We start from the raw sequence: 21,772 nt of genomic DNA, 5'->3' as shown, positions 1-21,772 counted from the left end.
AGAGACGTTTAACTGCCTATAATTTTAAAGTAAAATCTTTTCAATATGGCTGTTGCTCTCTCTTTGACGAAACTACTAGAAATGAAAAAAAAAAAAAGTATGCAGATAAAAGAAATGCAAGAAAAGTGTGGGGCCTAAGCTACATCTTTAAGAAGAGATCTCACATCTCTTGTTCCTGCCCAAACATTAGGTTGCTAACACATTTAACATTATAATTTTATTTTTAATTAACACACTTGGTGGAAGAGTGAGACATATGATATATAGGGGGGCTATAATAAAGCCACTTATTCTAAGAACAAAGAAGTGTTCAGAATAATGTTGTTCATTAAAGATTTCATCCACCTTGATCTATATGGACCTTAATTTGCTAGAGATTTAAGTTGGCAGATGCAATTTTTTTACAAAAAGGATCTTCTGTCCTCCTTTAATATTTCAATAAAGGTTCATAAAACAAGCATTTCTATTGATGCTTATGTCCATCATCAGAGCTAATTTGCGGTAGCTCAATTAATGTATCTATACTAATATTTTTCTTCTGTAATTGTTTAAAGCACTTTCACTGGCCCAGAATAAGTAAGAAATAACAACTATATATGTTTACTTCCATCTAAGGAAACAGAAATCATCTCAAGTGTTCATGAAAGAAAGAATGGGTAGTGGTGAACCCAGGGTGAAGGAAGACTGAGTTTAACAGAGCGCCTTAAACTACCCTGGAGGCTGGCAGTAGCAGGAGGTCTTTATGATCCTGAGACTAGAGGGACAAAAGGGAAAACATGCAATTATGGGCACCAAGATGACCAACTTGTAGAAACTGGAACTGTGGTGGGCCTGGATTGAAATGGGGGGCTGCAGTCACACAGGAGAGACAGCCACTGGAGAAGTCCTTGTAGTCTGAAAGGAGGAGGACATGTCCTGATTTCTCACTCCCCCAAGTTCACTCCTCATCCTGCCCTCTGATGTCCCACTGTAACCAATGTCTACTGCCGGATTGTGCTAGGACACAGGGATAAGTTGCTGAGAGGTCAAAGAAGACACCTAGAGGTGGCAGGGGCAAGGGTGGTGGATAAGACACAAGATTTACTAGGAAATATTTATGGGGAAGGTCCAATGGTGACAGGCTGGATAGATGACTTTATCAGAACCTAATGACAGTGACTGGACATGAGCACCTCCATCAGCCACAGTGCTTCATCAAGAAATGACTGTTTTCCCTCATGACACCACCAGAAAAGAATGCTTCTCTCCCTCATGACATTTCTTCCAGAGGTTACCAGCTGACATATGTCCTTCCCACAGTGCCCTCAGTTCTGCGCTAATTACCACAAGGAGGGGTTTTATAAGTCAGGCAACAGAAGCAGTGGCAGCTTTTTACAGATAACACCATCTTGCTTAGTTCCCAGCATCTAGGAGAGAAAGTCAGTGACCTTCTTGTTTCTCTAGAGATTCCTGGCTCAGGCCTGTTCTTGTTCCCTTACTTGATCAGGTTCCTGAAAATGAAAGGGACAGTCCAGGGACATAGTGTCTTCTTGTCCTCCTCTTCTTTAAGAATGATTCACTCATCTTGGCTGTAACCCTGCCTCCCTTTGATTTCATCCTGGCAAAAGTCCCATGGAACCTGGGAGTGTCAGCCTGGGGGATCTCCTGCTCCTGCATAGAGCAGAAGAGGGAGCTGGGGATGGATCTGAGGACAAACAGATCTAGTCTCAGAATTCCCTATGTTAAAACGATTTTGTACTATTAGACCATGAACTTTGTCATTTAATTCAACCCTTTTGTTTCGTTTCATTTCATTTCATTTCACGTCGCTGGCTCTTTGCGGTTCCAAAATCCATGGATATTTGTCACCACCTGCAGCAACAACTTGCACGGGTCTTATGGGTGGTGGAGTGGAAACTGAGGCACTTCTATCTTTCTCTTTAGTGCACTGCTTTCTTGCTTGTTTATAGAGGATAGAGGAAATGAGGTTTACTTGCTTTGAGAGGAGAGAGAGAAAGAGAGAGACTTTGCTTATCAAAGAGAGAGACTTTGCTTATCAAAGAGAGAGACTTTGCTTAAGAGAGAAACTTGCTACGCCTTAAAGTCCTGCATCCTGTGAACTAAGGGTACGTCCACCCAAGGTGCCCTAGTGATGCGTCTCAGTTCTCCGTTCCGCGATCTGCCTTCCGCCGCTGCCCCTACTCGCTGCTGTGTTCTTTCTTCTGGCTTTTTTGCTAATGGCTGCTGTGGCATGTCTTCTCTGGCTACTGCCGCGCCGTGTGTCTTCTGCTACTGCTTTTCTTCTGCTAATGGCTGCTGTCCATGTTTTTCCCTCTGGCTGCTTCTAATGGCTGCTGTGTCTCTGTCTCACTCCTCCTAAGCTCATATCACCTCCAGGAGGCGGAGAGCGGGGCCAGGCCTCCCATGCAAAGATTAGGCGAGATGCTCCGAGCAGGCAATTAGTGCTCGAGAACACATGCGCATACATTGTGTGTGTGGACGAGAAAATCACCTGAGTGTGCTTATGTCAATCAACCTCCTTGCTGCTGACGTGATCAGGCACCATCCCGGCGCCGCCAACATGGCACAGCCCCCAACAATTTCATTTCACTTCATTTCATTCCTAGTGGTCCAGAGAGATTAAACTACACCCACATACACACAAAGAGCAAACTTTTAAGTCTCAACATATAGTACACCTTTAGGAGACTCTGCTGTTTATTATGAGACTATTCTGTTTAAGTCAAGTTGTGAAACACTTGGGAATTGGGTCCATTTCAAAATCATTGCCAGTACCTAACACAGCACTTGGTGCATAGGAAACACTCAATATTTACTGAATAATACCAAATGAATGAGAAAATATAGCCAATCAACTGATTTAAGGTAGCTTTAAATAATTCCTAGTCAAATATGAGTTACCAAGAAAGATAAACAAAGGAGTTGCCATAATTATGCCTCTCAAATGTTTTAAAAAGAAGCACATTTGCTCCCTGATCTGAGATGTTTAAGATCTCTACTATTCAGAACAGGAACAAAGATATGTCCCTTTTAACTACCATAATGAACTTGCATTTGAAATAATAAACAAGAATGTCGGTCATGAAAACTGTACAGGTTGTACAGAACAGACTGATACAAATAAAAAGCTAATAAATATTTATGTGGTCATGTGTGGGAGGCGTTGGCTAGAGTGTTTCCTCCACAGCCGTGTCTATGGAGTGAAAAAGGAAACAGAAAAACAGACCCAAAGAGGGATGCTTAAATAGCACGGTGAGCAGCTGCGGGAGAGATGACTAATACTGCTGTTCGTAGTGGCTTAGAAACAAAGAAGAGAAGTCTGCTAGAATCCTGTTTTCTTCTGCTAAGCTTCTTTGAAGATCATGCTGGAAAGGAGAAGGGAGGAATGGAGCAGGAAAGGGAGGGAAGAAGGGAGGAAGCGGGAGAGAGAAGAGGAAAGGTAGGAATAAAAGAGGAACCTAGAGAAAGGGTAGATGTTGTAGGGACTGCAAACTGCAAACAGTAATATACATATATAAAAGCTCATTTGGGTAGGAACCGCTTATGGGGAATTAGTGAAACTCCTTTTTCACTTTAAATTTGAATATTAATTCACTTCCTATATCCATTAAAAATATAAATGCATTGAATTAAAGTAGTAATGCCACAAAGAAGTTAAAGAAACCTCAGTTTGAATGTTTGGAGAAAAGAAATGAAGTGAAGAGAATCTAAAGATAAAGAAAGAATGTTTTTGTGGTTGGTTTTTAAAAGTATTTAATTGAAACATATAATTATTGGAGAATTTTTTTCAGGACACTTCCTAAGGATCAGGAGAGAAGCTCTGACCCTCAGATTAGTCATGAGTCATCCAATCACAGTCTGCTAATTTAGGGGTGAGAGGCAAAGGGATCAATGTAAGAGGAAGAAAGGAGGAGAAGGAGGAGGAGGAGGCAGCCACTGTTACTGGTCTTCCATTTCAAGAACAGGACACATGGTAAAATCCCACTAGCCCATTACAGTTCTGAAAAGTGTCACATCTAGGACAGATGTGATGGTATGTTTGAATTTTTAAAATAAGGGAAAAATGCCTAAGAATTTTTAGAATTTAGGAATGTTTTTCTAGGTGGTTGAAATAAAATGAAATTTTAAGTAGTTAAAATGTTGTTTGTTTTCAGTAATTTATGTAAGTGCATTTATGTCAGGAGAATATATATATTTATTAAAACATATTAAGATTAAACCTTCAGATAAGTAAAGTGTAGAAGAACAACTTTTGTCAATTTTAGCCACACCAGACTTTCTCTTTTTTTATGAATAAGAATATAATTTGATTACCCTGTAGACAGGTAAGTAAAGTAGGAGGAACGCAAGAGAGGAAATTCAAAACTTGTATAAAATGGAATAAATTCAATTTTTAAAGGATGTCTATATTTCATTTGCAATCTGGTCAATAGTAAAAGATGGAGACGGTTGGCAAGTCACCGGAGAAGTCCGCTTTATTACAAGATGAGGCTTACATATATACTCTTGGGGCTTCCGGGTTAAGGGAGAAAGTGACGTGTGGGTTTCTGATTGGTCCGGCTTGCCGCCGGCGGGAAAATAGGTGGCGGGAAGCCGAGACTTATGGGAAGAAGAAGCCGCTCAGGGGCCATCTTTGGTGTGGATCAGACTGCATATGGAACCTTACAAATAGATAATCCATTTCTTAGAAGAAAGGCAATATTAAAATTTAAAATTTCAGAAAACAAGACAGATATGATTTTCTACATAGTCCTTTTGTCAAAAAAAAATGTTTTGTCTAAATCTAATCATGAAGAAACAATCAGAAAAATTCAAATTGAAGACAATCGGCAAAAGGAATGACCTTTTCATTTTTATACCTATAGTAGGGAAGCTGCTCTAATTTAAAAGCAGACCCTGAGACAAATCACTGAGTCATTCCTTATAGGAGTTCCCAGGAAAAACAGGCCTGGAATTGAGGAACCTAGGTTGAGAGGGAAAAGTGGCCAGAGTCTGTTATCAGTTGAACCCACAGAGAGCTGCCTCTATGCCTCAGGGGAGATTACATGCCTCGGAGTTGTCCCATTAGTTGTTGCTTGGGAGCAACACTTCCAGCCCATGCTTGTACTTCCTGCAATCTGTGAGCCCAGCAAGCAAAGCGGGTTCTGGCAGCCTGAGATAATTTCCTGATTAAGAGGAGCAGATCTCTGTCCTCGGAGCAATAACAGTCTCCACTATAACTAAACACAGGGCTTCATTCTTGATTGGGTTAAAATAGGAGGAAGTCAGGTGTCTATGAAGGGCATTACTGGGACAATAAAGGAAATTTTTAAATGAATCGTTTCAATAAATGTTTAATTTCATCAGAGTCAAATTTTAATGTAGACAATTATGCTTATGTGAAAGAATATCCATGTACTTATAAAATACATACTGAAATATTTAGGGCAAAATTTAGTACCATGTATCTAAACTGCCTCACAAGTAATTTAGACAAAAGGATAGTATTAATGTATAAGAATATGTATATACGGCTGGGGGTATAGCTCAGCTGGTAGAGTGCTTGCCTCGCATGCACAAGGCCCTGAGTTCAATCCCTGGCACCAAAAAAACAAAACCAAAAAAAAAAGAATATGTATATAAAAATATACATACATGTAAGCATGTAAATATGTATGCATACACATAAACGTGTACATATATACACTTGGAGATATAAATATGAGTTTAAAAGAGAGAGGTATAGAAAAATGCAAACAAATGGTTACTCTAAGTAAAAAGGTAATTGAATATCCATTGTTCTATTCTTTCTATTTCTCTGTGATTTTGAATTACTTCAAAATAACAAGGTGGAGAAAAAGAAATTAGCACTTGTCAAGATAACTCTTTCAAGAACAACTTTTATCTAATATCATTACATTGTTGAATTAAGTTGTGTGAAAAACCCAGTAAGATATTGAGAGTAAATAAAATGAAATGAAAATGGGAAAAATGAAGTTTTTTATTAGAATTATAAAGGGAGATTATTATATTCAGAAGCATTTCCCACTGCCTTCCTGACAACTTAATTTCCTATTTCTTTACTACTCATTAGAGGATGAGCCCTGTTCCCTCCTATCATGAATCCCTTTTCAATTCAGTGATTCTCAGTCCTTTGGGCTTCAAATTGTTGGTGATATAAAAAAATAAAAGGTTGAAGATACCCAAATATCACCAATTAAGTCTGGAATCAGCACAGTGCACACTTGCATTGTTTAATTTTGTCCCAGGGTGTCTGAAAAGTATCCAAAACTTCCATCAGCTCCTTGTAACCAACTGCTTGAGTAGAACTTATCTTTGTTCTGATCTTCCTTTCCATATAAAAGATAAAATTCTCAGATATTACAATACATATACCATTTTTATTAAGCACTATAGATCTCACCTCTGGTAGCAAGCTGTAACCAATCTTCATAATTTACATGAATTTATATGCAATCTTATAGGTTTTTGTTTTTGGCATCATTGCAATAATACTTATATTTACTTAAGCAGAAGTTGTTTGTACATATTCATTTTGATAGTACCATTGTTTCACAAGCATTTCCTCTTCTCCCTCCTTGCATCCACACAGTAAGATTGTACTTCCCATCTCCCTGGTGGTAGGTGGACCTATGTGACTCTTCTTAGTTAAGAAATGATGAACAGACGCAACAAGCCACTTTTGAGCCACAGTATTTTGTTATTGATGACAAGCTCACTGGGTTCATTTTTGCCTCCAGCACAGTGACATACAATTTTCTTGGTGACAGCCACTCTGACAGATGATCCCCTGAATGACTACCATAAGCAGCGATCTCCTGACTACACAAATGGGTAGTGAGCAAGTCTGAGTTATCCAGTGTGATCAAGAGCTAGACATCTGTTGTATAAGCAGAGATTTGGGGATGAGTTTTTACCAGGCAATTACCTAACCTATCCTGACTGATAATCAGATTTCAGAATACATCTGTGATAGGTGTGTGTGATATCTTGCCCCTTCACTGGGGAATAACTACTGTATAGTACCCTCATCACTTAAAATGTATAAAACAAAACTCCTAGTTTATATGAAATCTTAGTTCATTGTTTACAAAAAAAAGACATCATAAGCTACCTAATATGTGTGTAATTGGTTTTCTATAAATAAGACATCCCCATTGTTTTTAGAATTATGCTTATTTTCTATAGATTGTTTTTCCTATATCAGTTTTGGGCATCTGGAAAAGGAAGGACTTAAGGCAAGAACACATGAATGCAGTGTCCTGAAAGGAAAAGGGAATTTTTGTTTTGTGGACAACATTAGTCTTCTTTGTCAATCAAATGAAGATAAACTATTCATTAGACCTTAATCTTAAGATATCCAAGAATGCTAACCTTATGGATAACATGTGACTAAAGATTGAATTAGCTGAGCTTTATTATAATAGTTGCCACCATGAAGTGTGTAATTATAGTCAGATTTTTAAATGCTTTGAATTTTTTCTTGTGTGAATAAGATTACTTCAGGCTCACCAGGACTAAAAAAAGAATCAAACCCTTGTCAATCCTTTTTCCTGAAGTTTGAAATATCTTGTTACTTGGATTATTTATTTATACCCCACCCACCTTGTTTCAAAAAGATTTAAAGCAGCTTCCGTATTATTATTTTATTAACACTAAAAAAATACCTGGAGTAAATCTATAAGAGGATTACAGTGTTTTTTTTCCTATCCTACTTCTCAGTGTATTTTAAAGCATAATTTAGACTTTATTCACTCACAAATTGATACAAATTTTAGTGAAAATATTTTTCTAGAACTTCCTAATACTTAAAAAGCACAGTAACACTTTCAAATAAAAAGAAGGTAATGTATAGAGGAACTTTGTGTTTGAGTTTTCTGATACCCCATTCCAGATATTAAAACAATTATATGTACTGAAATACTGAATACTCAAGTATCTATAAATTAAGGATTATGATTCTGTATGTTAGGTTTATAGAGCATTGCCATGATTTGGATGTGTGGGGTCCCCCAAACGCTCCTGTGTTATAAAGGAATGTTCCCAGGTGAAGTGCTTGGACTGTGAGAGCTGTAACCTAGTCAGTCCATTCTACTGAATGGATTGACTGGGTGGTAACTTTGGTCAGGTGGGTATGGCTGGAGGAGGCGGGTCACTGGGGGCTTGCCCTGAAAGAGTTGTTCTTCCCAGTTGACCCTTCTCCCCTCAGTCCCTCTGCTTCCTGGCTACTATAAAGTGAGCTGCTTTCCTCTACTGGGCCCTTCTGCCATGATGTGCTGCCTCAGGTTGGGCCCAGAGCAATGGAGACAAATAATCATGCATAAAAATTAATGATATCTTTTTTTCCAGCTAGTGGAAAAAATTCAACATAAAACATTGTGATTATAGCTTTAATCTTCGTATGTGTGTGTGATTTAAAAAATCAAAATATCGCTGACTTTATAGTATAATTAAATACGGTTATTGATTTAAACCAAATAAAGTTTAGCAATCTAATTTTAACTATGCAAAAACTGGGCAAATATTTGAAAATGGTTTCTTTTGAAAAGCACATAGGATGTTAACTAAAACTCTGTTAGACTTATGGATTTTCAAAGATCTTTGTAAATATTAAATCATAAATTCTTGGTAATAGTAAATATCTGCTATCATAAGTAATGTAGTAAATTTCTACCATGGTATTAGACAGAGAATGAACTTCAAAATTGTCCAAACCTGGGTTTACAAGTTTAACTAAGTACATACTATTTAATCTTGGATAGTTTCTCTATTTAACTGAAGCACTTCATCTTTAATATTTCTAAATCGGGCATAATATTAAATCCTTCATAGAAATGTGGTAAATATAAAGGAGGCCATTCAGTGACCTTCAAAAAGTAGCAGCGAAAAGTGTCTGTCATGCAATAGTACAGTAATACTAGCAAAGTGCCCATCAGAAACCAAGCCCCCAACAAATGTAGGGAGAAACAAACATTTTAGGAAATTTTCTTCAATTAATATAAAACAGGGTATCTGAGGATTTCCACATCTTATCTTCTTTGTCTACAGTTTATTCCACAGCTATTTTTGTGACTAAGGATACCAAAATTAGATCTTACTTTTACTCTAAATTTCAAGATGGTTGTTAAGAACTGTGATTAAACTACCAAAATGTAGAATCTTAGAGGAATCATGCACATTGACTATAAACTAAATTGATTATCACAGAGTGTATCAAGTGATTTTAGAAAGCCATTTTTCATTATTCACTATAATTCAATGAAAAAGTGGCATGTATAAAACCAATGTTTAAGAATAAAAAAAATTCAGACTTAAAAATAAGCTGTCAATAGAACACACCATGTTAAATGAATAAGTAGATTGTGCCTCAAGGGCTAAATAAAACAGCTTCTTCTTTTTCTTCTTCTTCTTTTCTCTCTCTAAAAAAGTATGTAAGGAAAGGGGATTTTGGTTTAAAAAAAACTATTGAAATAGTCAAATCAATGACGCTTACAGGAGTTTCCTGTTTTTGACATATAAGCCATATTAATATGCTCTATTTCCTGTATTCCCTTGCCTAAATAGCATTTTGCTTCAGGCAAATTTTATCTGAACTTCCATGTATAAAAACCAGGGACTTTTATTGAATTGATTCTCACTGGCTTCTTGATCCTAACAAAGCTATTAAATGATAATGATGTCTGTTTTGCGCAAAAGAGTAGCCCAGCCTATCAGTCAGTTACGCACAGGATACAGAGAGCTCATCTGAGTCACACCTAAATGCAATTATAGAACTCAGGGCAATTACACAGCTAACTTCTTGTTTAAGACAATTCATCTCTGAATTGGTTAACACTTTATCATTTATAAAAGAACAATGCAAGAAGCAAAGATGCTACCTAATACATAGGTCTTCTAAAATAATCACTTAGGATTCATTTGTTATTCAGGTATCTGGAACTTGGAATACATTCTCATGAAGGAAAATAAATTTGGGGGATGCTTAGGTCTTCATCAAGAGTTAAACTTAGTAATGATGAACAGGAAGAGAAAACTGTGGTAAAACAGTAATTGAATACAACATAAATTCAATAAAATGACATAGAAAAATCAATTATTAAAATTTATCCTTAAATATAAAGAGAATTAAATCGAGAATAACTAAATATGGTTTCTCATCCTTGTCCACGGCCTACCTATCTGACCTTGAGCAAATTGTCTAAAGCCATATTTGGTAGGCAGATGAGAATGCACACTTTCTTTTAAATTCTTCAAAGCTGCCTTTAACTCTGTCCTTTGGTAACTTGCACAGTACTTTATAAATGTCAAGAAATAATTGAGATTTCAACTGAAATCCTTTCATAACTGTATTTTCTGCATTCAACTTGTGTAAGTTCAACAAATATTCATTAAGGGTTGTCTGTATGACAGATAAAAATATATAAAAGATATTTCATAAAAGATATATATTGCTCAATATTATAAGTGATCAGTGAAGTGCAAATTAAAATTGAAATTTCATATCACTATATACCCACTAGATGGTCTAATATTTTAAAGCTGTCAACATCAAATATTGAGAAAAACATGAGATAGCTCATGCGTTGCTGGTGAAAGAGCAGAAGGGTATAGCACTTTATAGTCAAGACTTATATTTACCAAAAAAAAAAAAAAAAAAAAGACATATTTACCACATGACCCAAAATACCACTAAATATTTACCAAGAGGAAACAATTGTCCACACAAAGACTTGGACATGAATGTTCACACCAGGCTTATAATTGTAGCTGAAAACTGAAAACAATTCAAATACATAAGCAAATTGATAAACAAATGTGGTCCAATTGAATGGAACATTATTAACTAATAAAAATGAATTAGTGACAAACTAGTTGGATGAATCTTAAAATTATTATTCTAAATTAATGAAGCAAGACATAAATTATTATTTACTATGTGATTTCATTGGCGTGAAAATTTGTAACAGGAAAATCTAATCTACAATTGTAGAAGCAGATTCACAGTTACCTGGTATCAGACGTAGAGAGATTGACTGCAAGGTATACAAAGAAATTCTTTGTAGTGGTGGGAAAAGTCTTTATGCTAATTGGTGAGATGGGTACAAGTATGCACAGCTTTTTCAAAACTCAGAATGTACACACAAAAAAATGTGCTTTGCCAGATTTCCAGAAATTTCTGAGGGATTAAACAAACTGGGTAAAATGACAGGAACCTGCATTGAGAGACCACCAGTGATATCAGAGGGAGTTTCAGAATCCATGAAATCAACTCACAATGGAAAGAGAAAGTGTTTAACTTTGAAAAAAGAAGCCTGGTTACAATGGCATCAGTCCTGTCTGAACTTGAAAGAGCAGCCTTTCTCAGACTCTCAAATGCCAGAGCTACCAAAATCTGTCTAAAAAAAAATTAAGGAAGGTGGAAGGATCCAGGAAGACAGAAGTCAACCAGTTCTACTTCCTGCCCTCCCAGGCCACAGGCTCCCACCTACTTCCTTGGGAAACTTTTTAACCCGAATGACCCTAGAGCCTATTACACAATTGTCATGTGGGCTGTTGGAAATGTCATTCAGGATCAACGGAACATTCTCCCCCCTGAATAAATTTTAAAGGAAGAAGTGAGAGACCAAAATAAAGTTATGTTTTAATTACAGTATGTTTGCTATACCAATGAAACTTCCATACCAACAAGGTAACACCACCCATCCCCATCTTCCTCTTCTCTGTCTTCAGTCAGATTACCTAGAAAATCTGGAACCTTCCACCACCTCAGTCAGTCAGTTATGACTGGGAACAGAGCCATTTTTTAAAAGATGCATCTGCGGGTGTTCTCTTCCTTAAAGTATGTGTGTGGGAAGGGTAGATGTTAAATATTTAAATGGTGAGGAAGGAGTCCTGAGAAGAACAAATAGAAACTGTGCACACGTTAGGTGGAAGGAGCAGGCAATAGTGTCAAAAAGTTAATCTTTTCTTATTTCTATTGTGCAAATGAGAATTCTCCTGGCAGGAAACAGTAAAGACTTGACAGAACCCCATCCAAAATAGAACCTAGTCTCTGGAAAGAAAGAGGAATGAAAAGAGGTTAAGAAAATTAGTGGAATGCAGGGTAAAATAAAGGAGGAGAACAAAGAAAAACAAATTGGAATTCCTTGATTCCTATCTGAAGTTAATTCTATTTGAGCTAACTGAAGGCATAAAAGAAAAAAAATTATTTTGAATATTTGCATCCAAAATGCAGCTTACCATAAATACTATGTGGCTCAAGTGACCTTCCACAAGATCTGAGCTCCCAACAAAATTGATCCTAGGTCCTGGACTTGCTGCTTCTTGAAGGACCAGAACTTGAGATGTTACAAATGTATTAGGAACTTTGTAACTACTAAAGACAATGATTCTCTACTGAATAATTGTTATTATCTCTGAAATCACTGAAGGAGTTGTCTCTCTTAAATCTCATCAACTGACAATATCACATACAAAAGAGGCATCAGTTCAAGCCAGGTGTAGTGGTGCATGCCTGTAATCCAGCAGTTCAGGAGGCTAAGGCAGGAGAATTGCAAGTTCAAAGACAACCTCAGCAACTTTTTGAGACCCTAAACTGTTATGGGCAGATTTGAAAAGTATCCCAGACGTACCCCCATTTTGTTCGGACACCTCACCCTGTGTGAAGTTGGCCCCCCTTCCACATGAGCCCACTCTCATGGCAGCTAACACCTCCACCCTCACCCACTTGCACACTGACCTCAATATCCTTGCTCTATGGGACTAATGCAAAATTGCTTTCCTGAGAATATGACTATATGGCTTTTTTTTTTTTGTGACTTTCCACTTGCATGAAATGTACCTTATAATTATGATCACTTCTCCTAGCCCCACTTCTTTGTGGTTTTAGGCCTTATAAGTGTATTCCTACCCTCAATTAGGGTCGAGGTTGCAGAACTGCTTGGTTCTCTGCACTCTTGGCTCCGCTAGAAAAAAAGCTTTTGTCTTTACCTTCAAGGGATCTGGAGAATTATTTGGAGATTTGAGAATGGCACCTTAACAAAACAACTTAGTGAGACCCTGTCTCAAAATAAAAGATAAAATAAACTGGGGATGTAGCTCAAAGGTTAAGCACCCCTGGGTTCAATCCCTGGAACAAAACAACAAAAAAGTTGGTTCACAGTTAAGAACAGTGACTACAGATAAAATGAACTAAGCAAAACTTACCATAGATCAAAAATGGAATAATAATTTCAGAGTTTGTTGTGAAGTATAAAATCATTTTTTATTTGTTCTTTTCAGTTATATGTCACATATCATACATACATGGAGTATAACTTCCCATTCTTGTGGTTGTACATGATGTGGTTTCACTGGTCCTGTATTCGTATATGAACACAGGAAAGTTATGTCCCATTCATTCAACTGTCTTTCCCATTCCCACACCCCCTTCATTCCCCCCATACCCCCCTGTCCAATCCAGTGAACCTCCTCTCCTCCCTCCCCTCCACCCCTTGCCAATTGTGAGTCAGCTTCCACATATCAGAGAAAACATTCCACCTTTGGTTTTTCACAGTTGGCTTACTTCACTTAGCAGGATAGTCTCCAGTTCCATCTATTTACCACAAATGCCATAATTTCATTCTTCTTTATGACTTAGTAATATTTCGTTGTGCATATGTACCACATATTCTTTATTCATTCATCTGCTGAAGGACACCTACCTTGGCTTCATAACTTAGTTATTGTGAATGGAGCTGCTATAAACATTGATGTGTTTGCATCACTTTAGTATGCTGATTTTCTCTGGGTATATGCTGAGGAGTGAGATAACAGGGTCAAATGGTGGTTCCATTCCAGGTTTTCTAAGGAATCTCCATACTGCTTTTGAGAACGGCTTCACCAATTTGCAGTCCCACCAGCAATGTGTGAGTGTATTTTTCCCCCACATCCTTGCCAACATTTATTGCTACTTTTGTTCTTGATAATTGCCATTCTGACTAGAGTGAGATGGACTATCAGTGTAGTTTTTAATTTGCATTTCTCTAATTGTTAGAGATATTGAACATTTATTCATATATTTGTCAACTATCCATATTTCTTCTGTGACTAGCCTGTTCAGTTCCTTTGCCCATTTATTGATTGGTTATTTGGTTTTTTGGCGTTAAGATTTTTGAGCTCTTCATATATCCTGGAAATTAATGGTCTATCTGAGGTGCAGGTGGCTAAGATTTTCTCCCATTCTGTAGGCTCTCTGTTCATGTTCTTGATTGTTGCCTTTACTATGAAGCTTTTCAGTTTGATACTTCCCATTTATTGATTCTTGATTTCACTTCTTGTGCTTTAGGAGTCTTGTTGAGGAAGTTGGTTCTTGAACTTACATGAGGAAGAGTTGGGTCTACTTTTTCTTCTAGTAGATGCAGTGTCTCTGGTCTAATGCCTAGGTCCTTGAAACACTTGGAGTTAAATTTTGTGCATGGCGAAAGATAGGGGTTTGATTTCAGTCTACTACATAAGACTTTCCACTTTTCCCAGGATCATTTGTTGAAAAGACTCACTTTTCTCCAATGTTTGTTTATGGCACCTTTGCCTAGTACAAGATAACTCTATTTATGTGTGTATGTCTCCGTGTCTTTTATTCCATTGATCTTCATGTCTTGTTTTTCTGCCAAAACCATGCTGTTTTTCCTGCTAAGGATTATTTTGGCTATTCTGGGCTCCTATTTTTCCAAATGAATGTAATGATTGATTTTTCTATTTCTATGAAGAAGGTCATTGGAATTTTAATAGAAATTGCATTGAATCTGTATAGCACTTTAGGTAGTATGGCCATTTTGACAATATTAATTCTGCCTATCCAAGAACATGGGAGATCTTTCCACCTTCCAAGGTCTTCTTCAATTTCCTTCTTTAGTGTTCTGTAGTTTTCATTGTGGAGGTCTTTCATCACTTTTGTTAGATTGATTCCCAAGGTTTTTTTTTTTTTTTTGGTTTTTTTTGTTTGTTTGTTTGTTTGTTTGTTTTGAGGCTATCATGAATAGGATAGTTTTCCTGATTTCTTTTCAGTTGATTAGTCATTGGTGTATGGGAATGCAATTGATTTGTGGGTGTTAATTTTATATCCTGGTACTTAGCTGAATTCATTTATAACTTCTAGAAGCTTTCTGGTGGAGTTTTTTGGGTTTCTAAATATAGAATTATGTCATCAGCAAATAGGATGGTTTGAGTTCTTCTTTCCCTATTTGTACTCCTTTAAATTCTTTCTTCTGTCTAATTGCTCTGGCGAGGCTTTCAAGGACTGTGTTGCATAGGAGTGGAGATAGAAGGCATCCTTGTCTTGTTCCAGTTTTTAAAGGGAATGACTTCAGTTTTTCTCCATTTAGAATAATATTGGTCTTGGGTTTAGCATATATAGCTTTTATAATGTTGAGATATGTTATACTATCCCTAGTTTTTCTGGTGTTTTAAACATGAATGGATGCTGTATTTTGTCAAATACTTTTTCTGCAGCTATTAAGATATTCATGTGGTGGGCTGGGGAGATAGCTCAGTTGGTAGAGTGCTCGCCTTGCAAGCACAAGGCCCTGGGTTCAATCCCCAGCACTGCCAAAAAAAAAAAAAAAAGATATTCATGTTGTTCTTGTTGATTGATGTGATGAATTATGTTTATTGGTTTCTGTATGTATGACCACCTTTGCATCCCTGGGATGAACTCCACCTGATCTTGGATTCTCAGCTGAGTTCTATCAGACCTTCAGAGAAGAACTCCCCAAAACACTCCTCAAATTATTCCATGAAATAGAAAAGGAGGGAACCCCTCCAGATTCATTCTACAATGCTAGTATCACCCTGATACCAATCCCAGACAAAGACATATCAAGGAAAGAAAACTTCAGACACATATCAAGGAAAGAAAACTTCAGACCAATATCCCTGATGAACATAGATGCAAAAATTCTTAATCATATACTGGCAAATCGCATACCTTTTGTAATTTTTTATATTTCATTTTTAATATGTTTCATGTTAATTACTTTTTTTTTCTGCCTTCATATTGGACATATTTAAGGCCAGACGATTACCAGGCATGAAAATATTCAGTAAGAGATCTGCTGTCCTGTGCTTCCCTCCACGTCTGAGGCAGGCCCCTGAGAAGCAAGATAATGGAAATGAGGTTATTGTCTGAACTGTTCTTTTCTGGCCCTGAGAGAAATTCAGGTCCTTCTGGACACTGAGATAAAGAAGATAGCAGTATTTATAACAAATCTAAAAGGGTTCTTTGAAATTTTGCCTGAACTATTTTAAAACATATTTTAAAACTAAGGCTGAGTTCCTATCTGCTATGTGGCAAGTGTTCACTGTGCTCATGCTAACATTTTTTTTTTAGAAAATATCTTAGATTCTCATGTTAGTATGAAATAGGTTATAATAACTATGAATAAAGCTATTTTTTCTTAACTGTGTTAAGAAAAAAGCAAAATGAATAGAAATTTAAAAAAAACAGATGCCTTAAAAATAGATTAAAAAGTAAAAAAAAAAAAAAAAAAAAAAAAAAAACAAGAGAAAAACATCTTGCATCACTCCATTTCTTAATAAAGGACTTCAAACACATCAGTCATTCAAAAGAATGAAGTCATTTACAACATCGCATTTTTGACTCATCAAATTCTAACAATGCTTTGCTTTGTTTTTGGTACCAGGAATTGAACCCCGTGGTACTTAACCACTGAGCCACATTTCCCATTGCTTTTTTTATTTTTTATATTTGAGTTAGGGTCTCAGTAAGTTGCTGAGAGTCTCCCTAAATTTCTGAATCTGCCTTTGAGCTTGAGATCTTCCTGCCTCATCCTCCTAAGTCTCTGGGATTACAGGAGTGAGGCAGTATATCTGGTAAGTACTTCGTGACCTAAAAAATATTTTTCATCTTTGCAAATTGAATAACTTTACTACTCTTTGTTTGGTAATATGCCCATAGTACTGCCATAGTTAACAAAAGTATAATATGTAATAAAATACAATATAACAAGCCAAAAAGTAATGAGTAATAATAAATAAAGCTAATCAGCTCTTACTTTTATCTGGTTCCACACACCTCTTTCTCCTTGTCATTTTATTTACCCTTAATACATGTTTTTGCCTCCTTCCCCATACCAGGAATTGCTATACCCTCCCTTCATCTTCCAGTGTCCAAGGTCCAGTGTACATCCTATCATGGAATTGAGAAATAAGTTCAAGAAAAAACTTTAAACTATCCAGTGTTTCCATATATACTAGTAATGGTAGAGGTCACTGACCAGACCTACCTTTAGCTCAAGTGAATTTCCTTATATTCATTCCCCTTTGCTTTGTAGGGAAGCCACAGTCACTGGTCCAATGTTCCAGTCATTGACTGGATGAGGGCTTGCCACCTAGCCCAAGAAGTGCTCTCCCCTAGACTATGTTAAATTAATGAATTGCTCTCTCTTTCCTCTAGCCACCCAGGATGCCAAAAAGAAAGAAGGTCAAGGGGAAGAAAGTGGCCCTCACCCCTGCCCTCCTAAAAAAGCAGGAGACCAGTAAGGTGGCAAATCCCCTTGTTTGAAAAAAAAAGCCCAACAATGGCACTGGACAGCATGTGCAACTCAAAAGGGCCCTTGCACTTTTCCTCAAATGAACCTGCTACATCCGCTGCAGCAGTAAAGGGCTATCTTCCATAAGTAACTGAAAGTGCCTCTGGCAATTAACTGCTTCACCCAGATTTTGAACGGCCATGCAGTCATCCACCTGTTTAAGCTAGCTCACAAGTACAAATAAAAAGTAATTGAAGAAATGGAAATCATTAGCCATACTAAGGAGAAGCTGTGGGCAAAAGGAACATCCCCATCAAGAGACCAGCAGTCCTTTGACCACCTTGGTGCAGAATGAAAAGACTCTGCTGGTGGTGACTGCACATAGCTTGAACCCCATAGAACTAGCTGTCTTCCTATCCTCCCTATGTTGTAAGACAGGAGTCTTATATTTAGCATTATCTTCTTTTTGCATTATCAAAAGGAAGGGTAGACTGGGACATTTAGTTCAGGTAAGATAGACATCACTGTGCCTTCACATGAGTTAACTCTGAAGACAAAGGAGCGCTGGCTAGGCTGGTGGAAGATATAAGAACCAAGTACAATAACAGATATGATAAGATCCACCATCACTAGGGAAGCAATGTCCTGGGTCCAAAATCTGTGACTCATACTGCCAAACTGGAAAAGATCAAAGAACTCATCACTAAATGGTTAAATGCTTACTGTTGAGGCCATTTGAGTGATGTGGATCTCATTAGGGACTCTCAAGCTACTGTTTCACTTTAAACCATTAAATATTTTCTTTGTCTTGTTTCTTGTCTTATGAAAGTGTTTGCCTTGCACGCTTTTGTAGAGGCCAAACCACTTGTGGTTTGGCACTACCAGATTCATGAATCACTCTCAAATAATTTTTTTAGAATTTTAATGTTTCTAAGTACAACTTTTAACAGCTGGCATCCTCCTAGGGGAAGGTGTAGTTCAAAAGGCTGTGCTCAACAGAGGTGAAGGTATTTAACTAAGTCTGTCAGATTCCCTTCCTTGACTTTCCCTGAGAGAATTGAATAACCAGCTGGTCAGCTGCAAGAGAAGGATGAAGCAGTCCTACAAAGTGAAGACAGTATTATATGAGAAAAAAAATCATGCTGTCTTGACAGAGAAAGGAAACCTTCTGGACTATCTGGAACCTCAACAATTTCTCTAATTCTAGATCCAGTTCTTCTAACTGCTACCCTCCCCACTTCCAAGGAAGCTCAAGAAAGTTTCTGTCACTTTCAAGCAAAGATAACATCTAGCACACTTTTTCATCTTTCATCGCCTCCTAAAAATCTGTATTACAACTTTCTTGACCAATGGTCATGCCTAGGTTTAAATATTTCCAATAGGAATTTATCACTCAAGTACATTTCTAAGCAATTCAATTATAAAGATATTCCTCATACTGAACAACCCATTAAATCTCTGTCTTATCTTCTTCACCTACTTAAAGCATCATAAGCATAATGTATGAGCATTGTATCCTATGAAAAGGTGCAATAATAGTATCACTTTATTTTTCTGAATTCTTTCCCCTGAAATGGTCCCAGTTTGTCTGTAACTTTCTCAAAGTGTGTCTTCCATAGCTGAAAATAATAGTCCACGTGTGGTGTGACCAGCATAAATGGCTTTCATTCTCACCTTCCTTGTTTACCATAGTTTATTCAAATACTTTGACTTAATATTTGCACTAGACTTTTTTCTAGAGCCATTACATTGTTGAATTGTTTTTGAATTTCTAATTAAAAGAACTTTCTGAAATGAGTTGAAATAACCCACATGTTCTCATGTTGTACCTAGGGTACAGTAGTTGGTTTCGAGTGCAAGATCAAGGTATTAATACTTACAAGATAAATTTCATCTTCACTAGGCTAAATTCTGTTTCTAGTCTTCCATCAAATGTCTCTGATCACCCCACCCTCTTATGATCACTTCGTCCTTTAAATTGCACAGTAAATACATAGATTTCACTTATTTGGTGTATCATTTACACTTCCTGATTAAGCTAGTCATCCACTAATGGCTCCAAAGTACGGTGACATAACTTGTTTTCAGAACCTATAGAGTTGTCATAATATGGAACCTTACCCATTAACTAGTAATGATCACAAAATGAAACTTAAGTATATCCAGTGGATCCTACACTGTTTTTCTAGTCAACACCAGTGATCTTCCCAATATGTGACCACATTAGGTTGATCATGGAGCCTACTATATTCTTCCTCTCCTTATAGAAGATGAGAGAGTAATCCTATTGAGTAGACAATTTATACTTTCACTGTTAATATTTTGGGTGTACTCTACTTCTTAAAAATATACTTCTACTAAATATTTCTAAGATAAAAAGTGCCTGTCACAGAATTGAGAAGGGCCATTTGACTTGAGCCTTCAGTGCTTGAAGAACCTCAGCTTTAGACCTTAACTCTAAATGAGGTTATATGCAGCAATATGGATACACTACAATTAAAATATATCATTCATAATCAGCTTCAAATTCATGTTTCACTATAATATGAACCCAATTTCATAAGCTTTGAGTAAATACATTTTAACACATCCTATAATTATTATATCAAAACACAATGATAATACACTATATTTGGGGGTTAAGAGTAAAGCAAATTTAATGTTAAATGGAAACATTAAAAAAATGTGTCACAATTATGTGTAACCCATTTCTTTTTTTTCCTACTTTTTGGGTGAATTATAGCTGTATATACTAATGGAATTTTTATTACATATTTGTACCTGCACACAATACACAATATGACAACATAATTTGGCCCAAATCACTCCCAGCACTTTCCCCCTCCCTCTTCATCTTCCACCTCTTAGACCCTTTCCTCTACTGATCTCCTTGTGATTTTCATGAGATCTGCTCCCATCTTTCCTTTCCTTTTCCTCTCTAGCTTCTCATATGAGAGGAAAACTATGACCCTTAACCTCATGAGTTTGACTTGATTTGCTTAACATAATGGTCTCCAGTTCCATCCATTTTTCTGAAAATGACATTTTATTTTCCTTTATGGGTAAATAAACTCCATTGAGTGTATATATACCACATTTTCTTTATCTGTACCTAGGGTTGGCTATTGATTCCATAGTTTGACTATTGTGAATTGTGCTGCTATAAACATGGGTATGCATGTATCACTATAGTATAATGACTTTAATTCTTTAGGATAAATTCCAAGGAGTGGTATATCTGGATCATATGGTGGTTCCATTTCTAGTGATTTGAGAAATCTTCATACTGATTTCCACAGTGATTGTATGAAGTTACAATCCCACCTAAAATGTAAGTGTGTCTTTTTCTCCACATCCTCTACAGCATTAATTATTATGTGTTTTCTTGATGACTGCCATTCTGACTGGTGTGAGATGAAATCTCAGTGTAGTTTTGATTTGTGTCACCTATTTCTAAAACTTAATCTTTAATACTCTGGTTATATTAATAAATGGAGATGATCCAGACCTCTCTCATTCTCTCAGTCTCTAGAAGCACATGAGCATAATAATTCCATGACTTAAATATTCTCCTGATGGTTCTTATTGACTGTCCATATTAAACTTACTGTCACTTAACAACAAAGCTTTTTGCTAGCTAATTTCTCTTGAGAGTATTTCTTCCATTTGATATATTTTTAATGAGCAGCAATACTGTATGAGTCACTGTGTAAGGTTAAATAAAAATAAACTCATCAGCAGCAATGTATATATGAACCTTTCCCTCAAGAAGCTTACTATTTCTACAGACATGACGGCACTTACCTGTAGCATGAAGTAAAAGAATTGAGTATTATTATTTTAGGAGCAAAACAATTACCTAAGGGGTTTTAAGATAGCAGGATAGAGAAGGTCACTTTCCTGGCTGCTTAATGGTATGAAACTAAGAAAGCAGATAGGCGGCTTCTCAGCAAGGTGGGTGAATTAAAAAAAAAAAAAAAAAAGATGGGAGGACTTTATTGGAATTCAATACTGGACATTCAAAGCAGATCAGGGTCTCAGGATGTGGATGTAATAAGGAAGAAATCCCCAGTGCCACAACCACTACTGCAGCCAGAGGCACCAACCAGAGTAGTCCTTCCATGAGCAAAGTGGATGGATAGGAGAATTAAAGTAATCTGTATTTTAGGAAACCTGAGGTGTGTCTGGGTGCAGAGAGTTTAGAGATCAAAGATACTGCCTGACTAAACTGATAGGTGTGCTGC

At 36.8% G+C, this 21,772-nt stretch overlaps 1 protein-coding gene across 1 annotated transcript in view; it reads left to right on the top strand.

Annotated features, from left to right (window-relative positions):
- The window catches only part of SLC38A11 (solute carrier family 38 member 11), a 170,082-nt gene that overhangs the window by 78,774 nt on the left and 69,536 nt on the right, over positions 1-21,772 (top strand). The gene's annotated exons all lie outside the window — the stretch shown is intronic.

This window comes from Sciurus vulgaris, assembly GCF_902686455.1.
Source record: "Sciurus vulgaris genome assembly, chromosome: 3".
NCBI classification, from domain to species: Eukaryota; Metazoa; Chordata; class Mammalia; order Rodentia; family Sciuridae; genus Sciurus; species Sciurus vulgaris.
Note: the sequence above shows the minus strand (reverse complement) of the source record. Positions and strands in the feature narration are given on the sequence as shown.